The sequence below is a fragment of the Mixophyes fleayi genome, chromosome 3, assembly GCF_038048845.1.
Source record: "Mixophyes fleayi isolate aMixFle1 chromosome 3, aMixFle1.hap1, whole genome shotgun sequence".
Taxonomy (NCBI): domain Eukaryota; kingdom Metazoa; phylum Chordata; class Amphibia; order Anura; family Limnodynastidae; genus Mixophyes; species Mixophyes fleayi.
In genome coordinates this window covers 37237786-37259959 of record NC_134404.1, presented here as the reverse complement: position 1 = coordinate 37259959, position 22174 = coordinate 37237786, and the positions used below count along the sequence as shown (strand labels likewise).

The 22174-nt window shown below is 40.7% G+C and overlaps 1 long non-coding RNA gene across 2 annotated transcripts in view; it reads left to right on the top strand.

The window, feature by feature from the left end:
• Nucleotides 1-22174, top strand: part of LOC142142623 (uncharacterized) — a 123412-nt gene that overhangs the window by 47588 nt on the left and 53650 nt on the right. Inside the window, exons 2-4 of one of the 2 annotated variants that reach the window (XR_012689247.1) lie at nucleotides 1817-1884; nucleotides 17314-17442; nucleotides 18789-18907. This is a non-coding gene — a long non-coding RNA (uncharacterized LOC142142623). Of the gene's footprint in view, nucleotides 1-1816; nucleotides 1885-17313; nucleotides 17443-18788; nucleotides 19304-22174 lie in introns of those variants that run through there. The other variant, XR_012689246.1, reaches the window with a different exon arrangement.

The following is a 22174-nucleotide window of genomic DNA, read 5'->3' as shown; positions in this document are numbered from 1 at the left end:
ATTTCCACTCTACAAAAGAACATGAAGTTTGCACCAACTCAGAGCTGATGGTCTTTGGTTCTTGCCCTATACTTTAAGTGGGATCCACTTTGTACCTCAATGTTGCACTTTGATGAAGAGCAACTATTCTAGGTACCCCCTGAGCAATGTAATAAAAACCTTCACACACACACACACACACATGTAATATAAACAGTCCCAATGTCCCCTTACTTTAATCATTAATTTTGTTTTGTTAATGAGGCTAAACTGAGTAGCAGTATTTTGGGATTAAAATGCAAATGTTTGTTAATTTAAACAGGTTGTCCTTAATTGAAAGGAGGGTTGTAACAAACTTACTTGCTCCTGTGCTGCTGATTTCCCTGCCTCTGTGTACAGCTCGGCACTTCCTGGTTGGGCGATCACATGATCGTGGCTGGGAGGCGGCATATACTATCTGCAGACTATTTAAAGCTCACCTGGACACTGCAGCCTTGTCAGGGCAACAAGTTACCACTTTGTGTCTGGCTCTCCCTGTGTGTCCTCTGTAGTTTCTGGTGTTTCCTTGTGTATGACCTTTGGATTGTTTAACCTCTGCTTCTGGATCCGCTGCTGCCTGTGTACCTGTGTATCCGACCCGGCTATCCTTATTGACTACTCTGCTGGATGTGCACCAGTGTATCCGACCTGGCTATCCTTATTGACTACTCTGCTGACTGTGCACCTGTGTATCCGACCCAGCTATCCTTATTGACTACTCTGCTGGCTGTGCACCAGTGTATCCGACCTGGCTATCCTTATTGGCTACTCTGCTGCCTGTTCACCTGTGTATCCGACCCAGCGACTCTCCTGAGTTTGGTGTGTCCTCAGTGTATCCGACCCAGAGTTCCACTGTATACGGCTTGGATTCTTCTGTATATGCTGTGTTTCTTCAGATAACTGATCCTGCTCCTCTGTGCCGTACTACACTACCTCTACAGAGTCTATTCTCCTATATTCTGCCGGATCTCTTATCAACCGTCTGTCACCTATCACGTCAGTGGGGTAACCTAAGAACTGCGAACTGCGGACCTCCGGCAACAAAATCCATCCCGCCTTGCGGCGGTACTTGATGAAGACCGGGGGGTTCGTTAGACTCCACGCCTTCGGAAGGCCTCCTCTAACTCTGACTGATAGAAAACTCCTGAGAACCGTAACAAGGGTGAAGTTTCATGTAACCATTAGACTTTTGCACATTGAGCTTATTGAGATTTTTTTCTACCTCTCCTCTCACCTAGATGCACATCTAATTCGTAGGGACATCCCGTGAGAGCAGAGGGTAGACTTGTACCTTGATGTTTCTTGGGTGACCCGTTCAGGCACATTGATTGGAGTTTAAATCAAGGCATTTTGCAATGCACATCAAGCGCTTTATATATGAGGCATTTGGACTAAATAAGTTCAAACTAAATTCTAATTGGTTACTATAGTTGTAGTGCAGATAAACAGATGAAAAATATATAAAAAGTTTTGCATGTAGAGTTCATGTCAAAAGTGTACATGTAAATTAGGCACTGACTGTAACACATAGAGCCTTGGTAAACAAAGATCTCTTCTATCTTGAGGTATCTTGTAATCAATTTGCCCAGTTTACTCCTCAGGGGACCCTCTGTTATACCATGATGATTGCAGTGATAAATCCATCATTATGTTCAGTTCCGTGGAAACAGCTCTGAGCCTTGCCAATTGCGGCAAATCTCGTATACAGCAGTCTTGATCAGTCTAACTTGAGCTGGCGATGATTGATTCTGAACAAAATGTCATGAACAATCAAATGCTTTCTTTTCTTTTCCAACAGAATACAATTGTCACCCTTAATCTTGGCAGGACTTGAGATAGAGCACAAGTGATTGCTTGAAACATAAGGTAATTATTAATAGCTGTCAATCTTGAAGCCTTTTTAAAGAGTCTTTATGTTCTCTATAATCTGCGAAGCTAATTGTACTTTGTAAGCTGTTTTATATAATGTTTAAAAATATATATCAAGTTATATAAGCATGTGTGGGAGTGCGAGCAAGTTACCCCACTTGAATATATGTTATTATAATAATAATAATAATAATAAACTAAACAATGTGCCAATATATGTCCAGGATGCTATCAGTCCCATCCCTTTCCTGAAAGCAGACATATTTAACATTGCAAATAGGGGTGGAGCTTTCCTTACTTGCATAAAGGCCTAAAACTTTTTAGAGCTCATTGGTTGTTTTGCAGATTACTAAATAATGCACTGTTAAGAAAGGCACATTAAAACATAGGGGTATACCCAGTATTGGAATGTTTGAAAAAGTATGCTATTAACCCTTGAAACTCCTAGAACCCTCTCTGGACCATCATCATCATCATCATCATTTATTTATATAGCGCCACTAATTCCGCAGCGCTGTACAGAGAACTCATTCACATCAGTCCCTGCCCCATTGGAGCTTACAGTCTAAATTCCCTACTATAGACACGCACTCACACACAGACAGACAGACAGAGAGAGAGACTAGGGTCAATTTTTTTTTTTTTTTTTTTTTTATTGCAGCCAATTAACCTACCAGTATGTTTTTGGAGTGTGGGAGGAAACTGGAGCACCCGGAGGAAACCCACGCAAACACAGGGAGAACATACAAACTCCACACAGATATGGCCATGGTCGGGAATTGAACTCATGACCCCAGTGCTGTGAGGCAGACATGCTAACCACTACGCCACTGTGCTGCCCATGCTATACTACCTCTGAACTGAAATATCTGGAGATTATAGGATTAAAAATTAAAGCCATGTTCGAAAAAAAATCCAGTGTGCAAGGTTGAGCAAAGCAGAATATTTTCAATACCCAAGTTTAACCATTAGATTTAGCTTTAACTATTCCATCTCTGAAGCAGACACTCAGTCATATCAAATTTAAAGTTATGGGCTATGTGTTTTCCTATTTGTGATGGAAAATTAAGGTTGTTGTCCTTTAATAATTTTTTTCTTACATGTACATGTATATGTACATTGTACGTGGAAGCCAATAGAGAGCCAATGAGGCATTCAGGGTGCTTTAAATGTGTTGTAAATTCTCAGAACATTAGAGTTTATTGAACCCTTTAGCGTGCGCTCTGTCTGTAAACAAGGGCACTCGCTGTTAATGTGCGATGCTCTTTGGATTTCAGGCAGCACAGTTTGTGCATGTTAACAAGACCTAATAGTAGTTCTGAGTGCTTTGCATGGTAGCATGACAATGTGTTGAGTGCAGTTGGTGTGCTGCATAGCATACGTTGTGTTCAGCTCTGCCAACCGGACATGCAAAAAGGTGTCAGCCACTTTTGCTAGTAAGGACTTCATCAGTATGTGGTATGTAATGTATCAGTAGATAAAGGCATACATTTGTAAATATTTATACATTATATATTATGCTGTTTTGTAATATTTTAGAATATGTTTTCAACCTTGTTTCTGATTGTTATTTTACTACTAATAATAGGGCGAAATAAACTATCGGGTTTTAAATTTTCTTTTAAAGTTGGAAGTAACACTTTTAAATTATTGCACAGAACATGCAAAAAGTCATTTAAATGGAAATTTCTTAGATTTTACTCTAAATGTCACCTCTTTATGCTGACACTGGCTATTTTAGCCGAAGTTACATTACAGCCTCAGACAATCATTTTTCTTCCGAGATACACTATCAGACTCTGCATAACTCGTAGTTCCTTTCCTTTAATATTTTAATCTGTCAAAGATGAATTGGTATCATTATTTCTATTAAAACTAAAGTAAAACTGTCTGTTCATTTTTTTGAAACTCATATGCAATGACAAGATGAAAATCAGAGAAACTTCCTTGAAACAAGTCAGATGATTCACTGTATTAAACGCTAATGTACAATAGAGAATCATATTCGTAAGACTTGAGATTCAATTTGTAAAGGGTTATCAGTAGACAGTTTATATTGGCCAGTTTATATAAAAAGTCATAAAGGTTAGTCTTTACAGTTGCTGGGTTGTATTAAAAATTAAAATATTCAGATACTGTGCTATGTAGAACTCTGACTGGCAACAGGAACCCTGGGGCAACATAGGCCATCAAATGGGGTCACCCACCTGACAAGAGTAATTTCCCCTAGTTTGACATCTTTTTAGTTATTCTGATATCACTGTGTGTGATTGGATGGTGATGTCACAGAGTGAGCGCAGCGCAGACACACAGTCTGTGTAGCAGGAAAGTGTGTGATTGGATGGTGATGTCACAGAGTGAGCGCAGTGCAGTCACACAGTCTATGTAGCAGGTTAGTGTGTGATTGGATGGTGATGTCACAGAGTGAGCACAGTGCAGTCACACAGTCTGTGTAGCAGGTTAGTGTGCGATTTGATGGTGATGTCACAGAGTGAGTGCAGCGCAGTCACACAGTCTGTGTAGCATGTTAGTTTGTGATTGGATGGTGATGTCACAGAGTGAGCGCAGTGCAGTCACACAGTCTATGTAGCAGGTTAGTGTATGATTGGATGATGATGTCACACAGTGAGCACAGTGCAGTCACACAGTCTATGTAGCAGGTTAGTGTGTGATTGGATGGTGATGTCACAGAGTGAGCACAGTGCAGTCACACAGTCTATGTAGCAGGTTAGTGTGTGATTGGATGATGATGTCACAGAGTGAGCACAGTGCAGTCACACAGTCTATATAGCAGGTTAGTGTGTGATTGGATGGTGATGTCACAGAGTGAGCACAGTGCAGTCACACAGTCTATGTAGCAGGTTAGTGTGTGATTGGATGGTGAAGTCACAGATTGAGCACAGTGCAGTCACACAGTCTATGTAGCAGGTTAGTGTGTGATTGGATGGTGATGTCACAGAGTGAGCACAGTGCAGTCACACAGTCTATGTAGCAGGTTAGTGTGTGATTGGATGGTGATGTCACAGAGTGAGTGCAGCGCAGTCACACAGTCTGTGTAGCAGGTTAGTGTGTGATTGGATGGTGAAGTCACAGAGTGAGCACAATGCAGTCACACATGCTATGTAGCAGGTTAGTGTGTGATTGGATGGTGATGTCACAGAGTGAGCACAGTGCAGTCACACATGCTATGTAGCAGGTTAGTGTGTGTGATTGGATGGTGATGTCACAGAGTGAGCACAGTGCAGTCACACAGTCTATGTAGCAGGTTAGTGTGTGATTGGATGGTGATGTCACAGAGTGAGCACAGTGCAGTCACACAGTCTATGTAGCATGTTAGTGTGTGATTGGATGGTGATGTCACAGAGTGAGCACAGTGCAGTCACACAGTCTATGTAGCAGGTTAGTGTGTGATTGGATGGTGATGTCACAGAGTGAGCACAGTGCAGTCACACAGTCTATGTAGCAGGTTAGTGTGTGATTGGATGGTGAAGTCACAGAGTGAACACAGTGCAGTCACACAGTCTATGTAGCAGTGTAGTGTGTGTGTCATGATTTCATAGTTGATCTACCTCCTTCAAAAGGGATGACAGCAATTCTTGTGGTAGTGGACCGTCTAAATAAGATGGCTCATTTTATCCCTGTTAAAGGAGTACCCACTGCTGAACAGACTGCAGAGCTTTTGATTCAGGAAATATTCAGGCTTCATGGCATCCCTGATGACATAGTCTCGGATTGAGGTGTTCAGTTCACTTCTAAGCTCTGGAAGAGTTTTTCAACTGCCCTGGGAATAAAACTGAATCTGTCCTCGGCTTTTCACCCACAGTCTAATGGACAGACTGAAAGGACTAATCAGACACTTGAACAATATTTAAGATGTTTTATTAGCTACCTTCAAGAGGATTGGATGAGTTTTCTACCGGCTGCTGAATTTTCTTACAATAACTCTAAACACGGTTCAATTTCCCAGACGTCTTTCTTTGCCAACTGCGGACTCCATCCAGCGTTCATTCCAAATCTTTCGGTTTCCACATCAATTCCAACAGTTTACAAGAGGTTCAAAAGAGGCTTATTGTAAATTTGAGAGAAGCCCAGGAACATTACAGGCAAGCTGCCAACAGACACCGTAGAGATGGACCCAATTTTCTTATTGGAGACAAAGTCTGGCTATCTATTAAGAACCTTAAACAGCGGATATCCTCACCAAAATTGGGTCAAAAGTTTATTGTGCCATTTAAAATCCTTTTACAGATTGGTAAAGTTGCATTCCGCTTAGAACCTCCCACCTCTATAAAGATACATCCGGTATTCCATGTCTCTCTGCTCAAGCCATTTCAAGACAACCCCTTCCCTGGCCGTATTTCAGCCCCACCACCACCAGTCATGGTGGAAGGCGAAGAGGAATTTGAATTTGTTGTTGAAGAGATCCTTCAGAATCTGCAGAAATAGGCTGCAGTACTTGGTGAAATGGAGGGGACATGGTCCGGAAGAAAATTTGTGGGAGCCTGCAGAAAATGTCCATGTCTCCAGATTAACGAGACTGTTTCACCAGAGACATCCTAGCAAGCCAGCTCCTGAGAGGTCCAGAGGACGTACTGGAAGGAGGGGAGTACTGTCAGGATTTGAACCCAGGGCATCTGTCTCTGTGGGCTGCTGCTCTACTGACTGAGCTATTCTGGCTGCTGGACAGTTCCTTGCATGTATTCTGTGTTCTAGTTCAGTTCCAGTAATCTCCTGATGTCCCAGCATGTCTTAGCTGCACCCCCTTGACTTCCTATAAAAGCCTGGCCAGTTCCTGTCTCCAGTGCCTGATTATTATGCTCTGTGCCTGTGATCTAGCTCCTGCTGCTGTTCCTGATTACCAGCATCTACTACTCATGTACCAACCTCGGTTTGCCCTCTACTTCGCCTCTGCCTCAACCATTGGACCTCTCTGCCTCTCTGTGTACCGAACCCGGCAAGATTATATCTGACAGATAGTGAAAGGGATAGTAGAAATCAGCAAGAAGAAGGCTGAAGATTAATAAAACAGGGAAAACAGGGCTAGCGAAGCAGGCCAAGAGGTACAGAGGGTGAAGGAACAGTAGAAGGAGCACACAATGAAAGGGGCCCTGCTCATGAGAGCTAACACCCTAAAGGGAAGGGGAAGACACATAAAGGGTGGTACTAACTAGGGGAGAGACCCAGGACAAGAAAGTTAGGAGGACTGATAGACTTGAATAAAGAAATGAGTCTTAAGGGCACGCTTGAAGCCTTTGAGAGTAGATGCTAACCTGATGGAACGTGGAAGATCGTTCCACAGCAGGGGAGCAGCCCGGGCAAAGTCCTGAAGACGAGAGTGAGAGGAGGTGATCAGTGAAGTAGTGAGGCGGCGGTCAGAGGCAGAGCGGAGGGGGCGGGTAGGAGTCTAGGTAGAGATGAGATTGGAGATGTAGGGGCCTATTTATCAAAGTATTCCCCCCTTGAAAATCCCAGAAAACAGCGTTTTCGGGGCTTTACTAGTAAAATCATTATGTATTAAGCTAGCGATATCTGCTGCTTTGCACCTATTACCGTTTATCTGAGCGCTTCCCATAACAATGTATGGTATCGCTATGTATTAAAGTCTGCCAATTGAAATCTTTCTCAATTTCTTCATGAAAATGTACGCCATCTGAAGCTGGCGTACATTTTCATAAGTGAAAGTTTTCTTACCTGTCAGCTCAGCAGAGATGGTCGGCGTCTGTGTGGAGGGGCGGAGGGATGTGATCCCTCCCAGTCACATGTCAGAGTTCACCAGAGTTCACTGCTCTGGTCACTGCTGCGGAGAGACAGATTGCCTCTGCTATTAACTACAAGTAGTAAAAAATTCATTTAGTTAATTTTATGTTATTTTTCCAGACCTTTATTTATTTATTTTAGCATGAAATATACCCATCTAGTTTAATGTAAATTTTATTAAACATAAAAATTGTAGAGCTTCATTCATTAATTTACTGATGCTCCAGTAATGCTGTCCGTCTCACAAGAAACGCAGACAGTGGGAGATGAAATGCCTGGTTTACAGTCAGCGCATGGGCAGTAAACAAAACAAACACAAGAGAAGATCACCGCAGCTTTCAGGAAGGAGATAAGACTGCGATACACTCGTGAGTCACTTCTCAGGGACAGCAGGTTATCGTCACTGCTGTCCCTGAGATTTTTTTTTAATACATTGCCGTTACTTTTCAATCCTTATCAAGGAGATAAGGATTGAAAAGTTTCAACTGAAAAAAACGAAGGGTCATAAATAGACCCCGTAGGGAGGGGAAGATTGACTAAGAGCTTTAAAGGTGAGGGTGAGGAGTTTAAATTTCTGTAGGGTATGGGGAGCCAATGTAGTGACTGTTGGAGGGAGACCACAGAGATAGAGCTGCGGGAGAGAAAAATGAGGCGGGCAGCAGCATTGAGGATAGACTTAAGAGGGTCAAGGCGAGAATCAGGTAGGCCAGAGAGAAGAAGGTTACAGTAGTCAAGGCGAGAGATAATAAGCGAGTGAACAAGGGTTTTCGTGGCTTCCGTGGTGAGAAAGGGATGTATCTTAGATATATTCCGAAGGTGGAAGTAACAGGATTTTGAGAGAGACAGAATGTGAGGCTTAAATGAGAGGGGGGAATCAAGGATGAGCCCAAGGCATCGGACTTGGGGGACAGAAACGAGGGTAGTGTTATTAACAGAAATAGAGAGGGGGGAGGTGGGAGAGTCCTGGCAGGGGGGAAGACTATATGATCGGTCTTGGAAATATTGAGTTTAAGGAAGCGCTGGGACATCCAAGATGAGATGGCCGAGAGACAGGAGGAGAAACGAGACAGAAGGGAAGGGGAGAGGTCAGGGGATGAAAGAGAGATTTGGGTATCATCAGCATAGAGGTGGTACTGGAGGCCAAAGGAGTGGATGAGGACACCAAGGGAGGAGGTGTAGAGGGAGAAAAGCAGGGGGCCAAGAACGGAGCCTTGAGGAACACCAATGGGTAGGGGAAGAGGGGGTAATGTAGAGTCATGAGTAGAGACTGAGAAGGAACGGTTGGTGAGGTAAGAGGAAAACCAGGAGAGGACAGTGTTACATAGGCCTAAAGATTTGAGAGTTTGCAAAAGGAGTGCGTGGTATCGAAGGCAGCAGAGAGGTCAATAAGGATAAGATGGGAGTAGTGTCTATTGGATTTAGTGAGGAGAAGGTCATTAGTGACCTTAGTGAGGGCAGTTTCAGTGGAGTGGAGGGGGCGAAAACCAGATTGGAGAGGGTCAAGTATTGAGTGAGAGGATAGAAAGGAGGTGAGACGGTTGTAGACAACCCGTTCAAGGAGTTTGGAGGCAAAAGGAAGAAGCGAAATAGGGCAGTAATTAGAGAGAGAGGCGGAATCAAGGGACGGTTTCTTGAGTATGGGGGAGACAAGAGCATGTCAAAAAGAGGAGGGGAAGATTCCAGAGGGGAGAGAGAGGTTGAGGAGGTGTGCAAGGTGGGAGCAGGCTTCGGGAGAGAGGGATCGGAGGAGGTGGGAGGGGATTGGGTCCTGTGTGCAAGTGGAGGGGGAAGAGGAAGAGAGAAGGGTATGGACTTCATCTGCAGATACCGGAGTGAAGGAAGAGAAGGAGGGTGAGCTAGCTGGAGGGGAGGGTAGAAAGGAGATAGCAGCAGCAGAGGAGGGTGAGAAGGGGGACAGAATGGGCATGAAGGAGGGAGAGGGTGGGGTAAGAAGGGACTGCTGGGAGATGTCATGACGTATAGACTCAATCTTGGAAGTGAAGTGGGTAGCAAAGTCGACAGCAGAGAGCGTGGTGGGGAGTGGGAGAGGGGTAGGGGAGAGGAGGAAGTTGAAGGTGGCAAAAAGCCGACGGGGGTAGGAGGATTGGGAAGAAATGAGAGCTTTGAAGAAAGATTGTTTAGAGAGGGAAAGGGCCGAACTATAAGAGGCAAGCATGAACTTGAAGTGGAGGAAGCCAGCATGAGTGCGTGACTTTCTCCAAAGCCGTTCTGCACTGCGGGAGCATTTTTGAAGACAGCGGGTAAGTTTAGTGTGCCACGGTTGTGGCGGGGACCGACGAAGCTTGACGGTGACAGCCGGGGCGACAGAGTCAAGTGCAGCGGTAAGAGTGTGATTGTAGAAGGAGACAGCCTTATCGGGGCAAGAAAGAGGGGTGATGGGGGAGAGGAGCGAGCCTAGGGAGGAGGAGAAACTGGTAGGATCAACTGTGTCAAGATTACGCCTGGTGAGAGTAACCTTGGGGGCCTGGAACGATGAGAGGGGTGGAGAGATGCTAAAAGAGAGGAGATGGTGGTCCGAGAGAGGAAAAGGTGAATTAATGAGGTCAGAGACAGTACCGACGTGTGAAAACAACAGATCTAGGGAGTGGCCACTGCGTGGGAGGGAGAGGAGGTCCATTGAGAGAGACCAAGGGAGGAGGAGAGGGAGAGAAGTTTGGAGGCAGCAGGGTCTGAGGGATTGTCTATAGGGATATTAAAATTCGCCAAGATCAGGGAGGGAAGGTCAGAGGAGAGAAAGTGAGACAGGACCAGGAGGACGGTAGATAACAGCAACACGAAGGTGGACTGGGTGGAATAGGCGGATAGAGTGTACCTCAAAGGAGGAAAAAGAGAGGGAGGGTTCAGGGGGAAGAACCCAAAAAGAACAGCAGGAGGAGAGAAGTATGCCGACGCCACCACCTTGCTGTTCCCCAGGTCTGGGTGTGTGGGAGAAGGACAAGCTCCCGAAAGAGAGAGCAGCTGGAGAGGTAGTGTCCTCAGGAGATAGCCAGGTTTCAGTGATGGCAATAAAGAGATCATGGATAGATGTCAATTTGTTACAGACTGATCTGGCATTCCAGAGCAGGTTAGTGTGTGATTGGATGATGATGTAACAGAGTGAGTGCAGTGCAGTCACACAGTCTATGTAGCAGGTTAGTGTGTGATTGGATGGTGATGTCACAGAGTGAGCGCAGTCACACAGTCTATGTAGCAGGTTAGTGTGTGTTTGGATGGTGATGTCACCGAGTGAATACATACAGTGCAGTCACACAGTGTATATAGCAGGTTGGTCTGTTATTGGCTAGTGTTATCTTTTGGCCAGCTCAAATAACCAGTTATAAACTTCTCTACTGCTGGTGTTGAGAATCCATAATATGACCTGATTATTCTCTGCAAAGGTAATGTGCAGCCTCATGTTGGACCAGCGTCGGACTGGCCCAGTGGGCTACCGGTAAAATCAACGGTAGGCCCGGCTACCTTATGGCTACACCCCCTTTTATATGTGGGTGGAGCTTACCTGGAGGCCCGTTGTCCACAACAGTGTGCCCGCAGTTCTCTCCGGCGTTCTGTTGCTGCAGATAACTGGCTGTCACTGATAGCCAGTCATCTTTCACATGCGATTGCAGCTGCGATCATGTGACCCGCCCCCTCCCCCGTCAGCTGATGTTCCCGCCGCCGCTGAAGGGAGAAGGAGCAGAGAGGCTGCAGCACTCAACTTTTGGGTAAGTATACTTTAACCAGTTGTTTATATTGTTTGTGCCATCACTATATATCTATCTATCTACCTACCTATCTATCTATCTATCTATCTATCTATCTATCTATCTATCTATATATATACAAGTTAACCCGTGCATGATACTCATGCATTCTAGTCAAATCAAGCTACTTAAGGTGTTAAAAAGGTTCTTGTCATGTATTTGGGGCAAGGCCAGACCTCCTCAGGGGAAGAGCGTTACTTCCCGACGTAAGCGTTCTTTTTTAACATGGTTTTGTCCACATGTCACCACCTCATCATTTTTCTCCATCACCTCATCCTTCATCTTTATCGCCACATCTATCCAGATGTCTATCCAGACACAGGGATCTCTTTCAGCAGTCCTGAGTATCACACTCCTCTCGCTCTGTCACCCCCGGCAACCACCAACCACTCCCCACTGTCACCCCCGGCAACCACCAACCACTCCCAACTGTCACTTCTCCTTCAAGAAATATATATATATTTTTTAAATATTTATAAACACTTTTAACAATTAACAAATTAAATTAACAAATTAAAAACATCTTAGTATACCAAATGTCAGCCCTTTCTGAGTTTTTTTCCCACACACACTAAGAATTCAGTAGGTCAGTGTATAACTCCGCCCAGCAGGTGGCGCTGCAGCAAATTTCAGCCCTTTCTGAGTTTTTTTTCCCACACACACTAAGAATTTAGTAGGTCATTATATAACTTCACCCAGCAGGTGGCGCTGCAGCTTGTTTTTTTTTCCACACACAGACACACGCCACTAGGCTTTTATATAGTAGATATTTATATATATATGCATGTGTGAATTGAGAGCACTATTGCAGACATAATAGGAATTGGGGAAACTTGCGTGGCATAACATTGGGGCACTACTGTGTGGCATAACATTGTTTTGGGGGCACTACTGTGTGGCATAGAGGGGCTGCCTATCTATACCAAACTATAGGGGGCTGCCTATGCTAAACTATAGTGAGGGGGGCTGTCTATGCTACACTATAGTGAGGGGGGGCTGCACAGAGAACACTATAGGGAGGGGGTGATGGGACCTTTAATGCTGAGTTGGTTTGGGTCTATAATTGAATGTGGGGCTGAGTGTGGGGAGGGGGGCTATCTATTAAATGTGAATATTAATTATTTAATGCTAGGAATGGTTGTGGGAAATGGATGTATTAAACGTAAAGGCTAATAATTTATTGCTGGGACTGTTTGGAGGGAGGGTAATAGGTTTATTTATTAAATGGGAATACTATTAATTTAATGTTGGGGTTGGTTAGAGGGAAATAGATCTATTCATCAAATGTGATCACTATTACTTTAATGTTGAGGCTGGAGAGAGGCCTAATTATTAAATGTGGGTGCGGTTGATTTAATGGCAGGGATGATTGACATTTCTAAATGTACCCATTATTTTTTCCAAATAGGGCCCTCAACATTCCAGGATCCAGACAAGCCGCAACTAAAGAAACCAGCAGCCACAGGTGGTAAAAGTGACAACAACAGTTAGGACAGTCTGTCAAATGATCTGAGTCTAGTGCAGGCTTGGCTAACCTGTGGTACTCCAGGTATTGTGAAACTATAAGTGCCAGCATACCCTTCCAGCACAGTAAGCTGCTATATATTGGCAAAGCATGCTGAGGCTTGTAGTTTCACAACACCTGGAGTGCCACAGGTTAGCCAATCCTGGTCTAGTGGGAAAATTATGATTTTTGGTGACTGTTCTGCCCAATCTAAGGGGCAGGTCAAGAATGTGTATTCTTTATACACACACTGCATTCTTTATATACTACACTAAGGTGCTAGCTGTCCTTCGTGGACTGACCACTTCCCCTCTAGTGTCTGGTCCCACCTCTATGATGGCTGATCACACCCCCTCTGGTGGGCCCCTAGTGTTGCATTCCCCCGGTGGGCCCTTCATGCCCCAGTCTGACACTGTGTTGGACCAGTTGCTACTCTGGAGGCTCTAAAAATATCATGTTGCCTACAACTGAACTAGTATGTCTGAAAAAAAAGCATCCTTCAGGGCTATCAGTGAAATAGAAAGCTTCTCCCACATTAATTATTAAACCACTCTTCTACTTAGTATTAGTCAGATCCTATATTTTTCTAGTACTTTGAGCATTTGTTAGACACTTATTTTTTTATTTTAATTGCAATAGATGTTTTTGCAAGCTGCTGTAAGGAGAATTAACTAGAGTTTTTGGAGCAGTGACAGATCATTGTTATTTTTCTAGATATCCCAGTATATATATGTATATGACTTATGGAAGTTTACATCCATGTATGTATATTAAGATGGTTGTTCCCCAGGATACCACTAACTAGCTAACATTTATGTTTATACATCAAGGTGCTTGTTCCCTGGGGTACCACCAACTAGCTACCAGATATGCTTATATATCAAGGTGCTTCTTCCCTGGTGTACCACCAACTAGTTACCATCTATGGCTATATATCAAGGTGCATGTTCCCTGGGGCACTACCAACTAGCTGCCTTCTATGGATGTATATCAAAACTCTTGTTCCATATTGTATCATTAACTGGCTGCCATTCATGGATGTCTATCAACGAGCTTCTTCCTTAGGGGTACCATTAAGTTGCTGCCATCTATGAACAGGCAACCAAGGGAAAGATACATTTTATTTCCTATTATTGGATAGCTGAAACATGGTTTCCATCATTATACTGGAGAAGGGATGTGTATATATTTGAATTTTCCCACCACTCTCTTGTTTTAATAACTGAAGAAATAGGTTTTCAAAATTGGGAATGAAGTAGCCAAGATGAGATATATCATCTATCTTATATATAATTATTTACATGCTAAAGAATTTAAAAAGTAATAGAAATATGCAAAATGTTATTTAAATTGGATGACACTGATGCTGGCATGCGGAAGTGCCCCTTTCTTACCCATAATACAGTAGATACAGCAGATATAAAACTACACAAGAAACAGGTTTATCCTAGAATCACTTGCAATTAACCAATACACAGTTAGAAATATTTATTTGAAAAGGCTCTATTAAATTTAAGTCTTTTAAGAGAGGGGTCATTTCATATCAGATCACCCAAAAAAAACATGAAATGTCCACCACCCATCTCAGATTTTTTTGAAATTTTTTTAGTTAAGAGAGGATGTCAAAACAACTATTTCTGCCAAATATCTCAACTGTCTGACAATTAGTTGATTAAATATTGATTTTACAATTTATTAAATATTTTACTAATCTCAGGTATACATTACTACCACAAAAATAATCAGCCTACCATACATTTGCAAATATCTGCAACTGAGATTTCTGCCTTTACAAATAGAAATAGCAGCTCGTTTGCTGGCTATAGCAGTGTGCTGGGGGATTTTTCTCTGTGTTTGTTGCTTTCAGGATAATCCCACCCTTTCAAGCACTAAGCTATGAACCTATAAATTGATTGGACAACTTCCACTTATGTTTTGTTTCAACAGAGTGCAGGTAATATGGCTTTTAGTCTTTTAATTATTGTTTTAGCTCATTTCATAGCACAGTAATTGACATGTTTATTTTGGGTGGAATTAGATTACATTTTGCCATCAAATGTTTAGTGATATAAGTTAATAACCATGCTGTGGTTCCTAGTACACCAATGAGCCATGATTTTATACATACTGAGCTATAGGTGCCAACTTTTATAAATGACTGGTGTGCTCACATTACTCCCCCCTCCCCATGCCATGCAGAAACATGGTTAGTGACATCACAAATATTGGGGCTGCTCAAGCACCATCAGAGCTGGGTCCTCTGTTCTGAACTATTCTTGCTATCTCTTTTTGGTGACTCACTAATCTTTCAAGTAGAAAAAGAAAGAGAGAAAAAATCAATAAAAAAATTAATCTAATTATTTAGTAAAAATAGAGACAATTGGGTCAGAGTCTCTAATTAAAATTGTGTTACAAATCACAAAACCTGTGATCTTGTTCCTCTTTAATCAGTGTGTTGTAATGTTATAAATCTATCACTCTACTAGACCATTTTATTAGGCTAGTTGTTGTTAATTAGTGTTTATAATGATCATAAATATACATTCACCAACTCTGAATTCATTTCTCGGGTTGATAAATCCGTCTTTACAAGAGAATCTCCTCCCGTTAACATTGTGAAAAAGAGGCTTATTGGTGTAGTTAGTTTATGATGTTGTGAAACATGAAAATGTCTTCCAGATGGTCTCACCAGACTAGAATGATCTGATAAATTGTCTTATACTGCAGCGTCCAAATCTAACTTATATCAATATGTGAGGGAAGACTTGATCTTATAAAGTCCAGTTGTGTCCATACAAATTGGAGATATAAAAGATGTATATCAGTTATCTGATTGATACTCAGTCCATACTGTATACTGTGCTTCTGTGTGCTGATTTGGTTGATATATTTATCTCTATGGTACCGACCTTATTTGTTTCTAACCATCTCTGTGCCTGCTTTCTGACCACTGTCCTGACCACCTGTTACCAACCTACCCTGTTACTGGCCATCATAGTCTGCTCATGACCCTACCTTCTGCCTTGTATTCCGACTTTGGATAAATGCTTCTTTTACAAATCCCTGGCCTGTATCCAGTGACAATTGTGCTTTGTCTCTAGGTCCTGCCTGTATCAGCCAAGCAGGGCAAACACATAAGATTATTTCTTTTTAATTAAAATAAGTCAGAAATTTAGATTTATTTTTTTGTCTTTCACTTGTGCTCTTTATCGACATTTATGAAATAAAACACAGAAGATTTGCTGAAATGTTTCTTACATTATATTAATTTGTTTAATGAATGTTGTATTAATTTTATACTGACTCATATTTTGTATCTATAATAGAGGTGTTAATTTTCATAAGCGCAATTTACACCTATTTGTTGTTTGTTGTTGTAGTTCACAATGGTTTATTTTGGATGAAAACTTAATGTGTAGATTGCTGAATGTAAAGGAAGAGCAGGAGAATCTAGAAATAAATTTTTTGTGTGTTTCTTACGTTTGTCAGTAAGGTACAGTGTTATACATGTATCACTAGAAATGAATGTCCAATGTTTTAAAGATCTGTTATTGTTAAAGCAGTAATCAGCAATCCCACATATTAGATTTATTTATTTTTTTCTTTAAATAGCAAGTTAAGTACCTTTTAAGTATGCATCTGATAGACATTTTTCTTATCTATCCTCCTACAAATCTCTATCTCCTGGCTAGCAAACACAAATGGCTGTCAGAGACACAGGCTTACAGCTCTGAGCATGTCATGTGATGGCAGAGGGTGAAGATTGAGGATGTCACAGTGAAGTCAGAACTCAAAGAAGTGTTCCAAAGACTCTTTGCTCTGTACATCATGTGCCATGTGACTGTGGTTACCATGGAAGTCCAGAATCATAAATCATTAATACCCGCCTAAAGAAGAAAAAGACAAGTGGACATACTAAATACCAACATTATTATTATTATAGCCACAGTGGATTATGTAAAAAAGAACCCACCTGATTTTTCATGGGATGCCTACTTTAATAAGTGTTAATAATGATTATAAATGTACACTCTCCAACACTGTCTTTCTTTCTCATGCTGACAAATTTTAATAATATTGATGTGTGTCTCCACTGATTTGCATGGTGGAAAATAGCCTTTTTGTGTGGTTAGTTTAAGATTATTTGATAACATTTTCTCATTTACCATATCACTTTTATTTGCTTTAAACCCAGATTTACATGTGTATTTTATGTTTTCCCCAAATAATTTCTCAAAGACATTGCAAAGTCATGCAGTGAAATCACATGTGTTCTTATTACTTACTTACTACAAGATTTTCATTTAAATTCAATTTAAGTCAAATGAAGCAAGATAATCTGATTCTGGCTTTCCATTTATTTCTGTAGTGGGTCTTTTTTTTTTTTTTTTTTTTTTTTATCAGCTCTTGGAAGAATCCTTTGACAGATACCTCCCATAGATTCTGCAAAGTTCATCTGAAAGACATTTGACTATTTATACTGAATTGATAATATTGTGGTATACAGCTTCACAGGCCAAGTTATACCTTAAGGCAAGTTCTTTCATCTGAGATATCAAGTTATCGAGACTATGAAATATATTGTGTTCTAAATCTAACTTAATTTTATATTTATAAAAAGTTATTTGCCAGTACTAAAATAAAATAAAATATAATTAGGCTGGCATAACAACACTGAGCTCATAATTTTGTTCACATGTATTATTGTAAAAATACAACAAATAAGAATTTAAAATGAACAAAATACATACAAACATAATTATATGGTTAGAGAGATTGAAAAAAGACAAGTTTATCACAGAATTCTTGTTATGTTAATCCAAAAAAGGAAAATGAAACATTATGGAAAAAATTTCTTCTTGCCCCTATAATGATCACCCCAAATAGCATCATTACTAATTATAGCTACAGATGCCATTTCTTCCAAGAGTGGCTTTCATCCATATTTAAAATTAAAACACAAAAAAACTGCATATTAAAATAAAAAAGAAATCGAAGAATTACAAATAATTGCTACAAAAAAATGTATCTTTATAGATCTTTTTTTATCTGTAAAATAATTGTAAACTAAGGCAGTGTAAGCTTTTTGAAATGTTTATTATGTAAAAAAAAAATCCTCTTCTAGTTATTTAAAATAAGAAGATGTTATTAGTCATCATACGTTTATTCCTGGAAGGTGAACTCATTTTATTTTATATCAAACTATAAACTGTAACCTTCAAACATCCCTGACATAACTCAAGGAAAATGTCCTTATTGTGTCATCCTTTATAACATTTGTTTGGGCTTTCTTTAATAATTTATTAGCTACCTAATGTGCCATCTGTCACGCTAAGAACTCAAAAAACATAACAGTCATAATTACAGCTCTCCTATTCAAAATTAGCATTATTATTTATATGTATGTATTCTTTGTGGATTGTATTTGTATATTGAATCTATTTTAATTTATTTTACAAAAAGTTATGTAATATATTTGTGAAATAGGTTTAGAGTATGAGCATAATGCAGAGGGGGAAATAAAAAATATTTTAGGGTATATGTGGAGAGCAGTATAAGCTTGAAATGTCTTAACCTAGAAATAGAATTGTAGCAAGAATTACTCTGCCATATGGTGTGAATTCATTCACATTCAGAATGTTGTACTAAAACAGGGGATGGGATTTTTGAAGGCAGCCAATAGGTTTACATTGAATATGTATTTATGCAAATTTGTGCTATAACTATTACAACGTTTTAATAACAGATGCAACCAGGTCAGAGAAATTTGGAGAAGTCACCTACAGTTAAAATATATCTTATTGAGCCAGCAAAATAAGCAAAGAAATTATATCCAACATTGCATTTAATTTCTTCTGACATGTGTTTTTTTTTTACAGAGAACGCTAAAAAAAGATTTTGGAAAACATGATTTCCGCAGCAGAATTATTGTGGCATATCACGCAAGTTAATGCAGACCTTGAAGAATTCATGCGAGTACAAGATCACAGAGCACAATGTAGGCGGTAGAACAACAGACTGATACAAATCCATACTCTATTTCATTGCAATTGGAATAACTACTCTATGGCTTTTCCTCCTGGTTATATATGATAGTAGCCACTGCAATGAGCATGTGGATTCTTTCATTTAAAGCTGTGGCTTTTACCTTTTTGGCAGCCAGCTCCCCTTTCATTCTCAAAATATGTTCTTGCACATCCTTGAAAATTTTGTTTACATGATATATATGTATATATTTTTATTACATTTATAAAGTCCAAGTACTCAAATCCCAAGTCCTAACCACAAATATCTCTCAATCTCTAAATTTATTTCCAGAGCTCTAATTTTACCTACACATTAAGACAAAAAAAAAAAGAAACCGCTCCCACATAAAATACACCAGTGGAAACTTGCCGTCTGCATTTTATTTTTAATGTTGTGTTATTTAGTGATAATTGTATCAACTTTAATGTTGGATAAAAAGATGCAACCGACTCAAAAGTACTGCAAAAGGAAGGACACCCATTAATGTAATCTTTGGCCAGGTCCCAATAATGTCCTAAATAATTACTTATTAGAGGACAATAAGGGTCATTTATGGCTATTTCCAAAAATGATTTTACGATGAAGCACATGGATCTCTGAATCAAAATGGTAGTGTATGTAAAGATTGTGGGCATTCCTTGCTGGGTAATGATTAGGTATATGACTGTGATTATTTAAATGGGGCGAAGGGGTGGAGAGGGTGAATTACAGGGGGGTGCTTTGCTTTGAAGGAAGGAACACAATCCATTTATCTCAGAGCTCAGAGGTGCCAGAGATAGAGTATCATCCTATAATTTAAATTTTTCCCCCCTCCAGTTGCACCTCAGAGGAACAATAGATATTGAGGCACACTACAACAGCTATTATAAAAGCAACCAACTGCATGAAAATGACAGATATATTACAGACAGTCCTAATTTAACCTCTGTTTCATGGATAATTTAAGATGCAAATGAGGCTGAAGCAGTATTTTTAGGAGAAACATTTGAAGGGGTGGTCCTATGGTGGCAGTAGTTTGGACTTTGATGTAAAAATTTTACTGTTCCCTGTGTCTTTTATAGAGTGTGACCAACATTCAAATGTAGATGCAGATTAATTGTATGTCTTTTTTCTTCAAATGCTCAGGAAAAGGGCTGGCACCCTGAAATGCGCTAGTCGCTTCTGCACTTTTAGTGGTTTGTGAGTCATAATTAATACAAATTCCTTTAGCTATCAATGTAGCAATAGCATAACAGAATTTAAAACAGTGGATGAATATCTGATAAAAACTTGATTGAACCCAAGACTTAAATCCAGAAATAGGTGAAAATATTCTAAACACATTCATTATAAAAACGCTACTTACTGTTCAGTTTTACCCAACAGAAAAGAATGGGGACATTGCACCCTGCAACCCACAAAGGGTTACTTACAAACTGCAGTCACAGTGCAAGTACCATAATGACATAAGGAAGACCTATTTGCAGATTGTTGGCCTGATTTAGATTTCAGGTAAGACTTTTGCCCTATACAAAAATGAGCTTTGAGTACTGTGCATATACCAAAATTTTCAGCCATATTTAAAGTTATATGTGATTTGCACTTGAGACCCTTTGCATCTAGAGAGGCAGATTGGAGGCTTTCTCATGCAAGTTCACAAGGACCTGCACTCATAAGTTAAGCACACCTCTGTTGTGGTCAGGGGAGGGCTGGCAGATTTCAGCCCGGGGGGCAAGCACACAGCAGCGGCCCATCCTTAAAGGGTGGTTTTTGGTACAATATATATTTATCTATATAAAAAGAGGCTATTGTAGTGTTGCTCAGGGCCGTAACTAGGGCTGTGCGTCAGGGGCGACCGCCCAGGGCGCAACGCTGAAGGGGGGCGCAATTTAGGAATATTTTAGGTTAATTTGGTTACAATTGAGGGCTAGGGGGGCGGCATTTGTCTTTCTCGCCCAGGGCGCTAGAATTCTAAGTTACGGCTCTGGTGTTGCTTAATCCATATATATATATTTTTATGCCCAGGCCCAGAGCTGGATTAAGGCTCTGGGGGTGCCTGGACACCTTAGTCTGGATAAGCCCCTATGATGTAGCATGGTTATCATTTTAGACAACTACACAGGCAATACTGTGTGCACTACTGGTAGGTGCACACAGTTCTGCCTTCACAAGCAGTACACGGTGAAGCGGAACATACCTCCCAACTGTCCTAAGCGAAACAGTAACCCAAGTTCGGGACTGTCTTACCAGATTCAGGACAGTTGGCAGACTGTCCTGCTCTCTCCTACCTGTCTTGTCACTGTCACCACTTGTGGCTGCTGGTTACTTTAACTTATTTGCTGGTTGTCTGGATCCTGGAATATTGGAGGCCCTATTTGGAAAAAAATGGGTACATGAAATTTAGAAAACTCTTATAAGTCTCAGTGTTAAATCAATAGCACCCACGTTTTATAATTAGGCCTCCCTCCTGCCACAACATTTTAAAATAATAATATTCACATTTGCTAAATAGATTTCTTTCCCTCCAACCAACCCTGACATGAGATAGATATACTAGCCCCTTCTCACACACACATACATCCATATAATGGCCCCTTCTCACACACACATACATCCATATAATGGCCCCTTCTCACACACATACACTCATATAATGGCTCCTTCTCACATACATACATCCATATAATGTCTCCTTCTCACACACACATACAATCATATATTGGCCCCTTCTCAGACACACATCCATATAATGGCTCCTTCTCACATAAATACATACATCCATATAATGTCTCCTTTTCACACACACATACATCCATATATTGGCCCCTTCTTACATACATGCATCCATATAATGGCTCCTTCTCACATACATACATTCATATAATGTCTCCTTCTCACACACACATACATCCAGAGCTGGATTAAGGCTCTGGGGGGCCCGGGGCACTTTAGACAGGGGGGCCCCTATGATGTAACATGGTTATTATTTTAGACAAATAGACAGGCAATACTGTCTGGATCCTGAAATGTTGGGGGCTCTGTTTGAAACAAAAAATGGGTACATGTAATTTAGAAAACTCCAACCAGCCCCGGCATTAAAACAATAGTATTCCCATGTTATATTTAAACCTATTTCCCTCACTCCAAACAGCCCCAGCATAAATTAAATAGCATTTACGTTTAAAAAACACAACCATTTCCCACAACCATTCCAGGCATTGAAATATTCATATTCAGATTTAATAAATAGACCTCATTT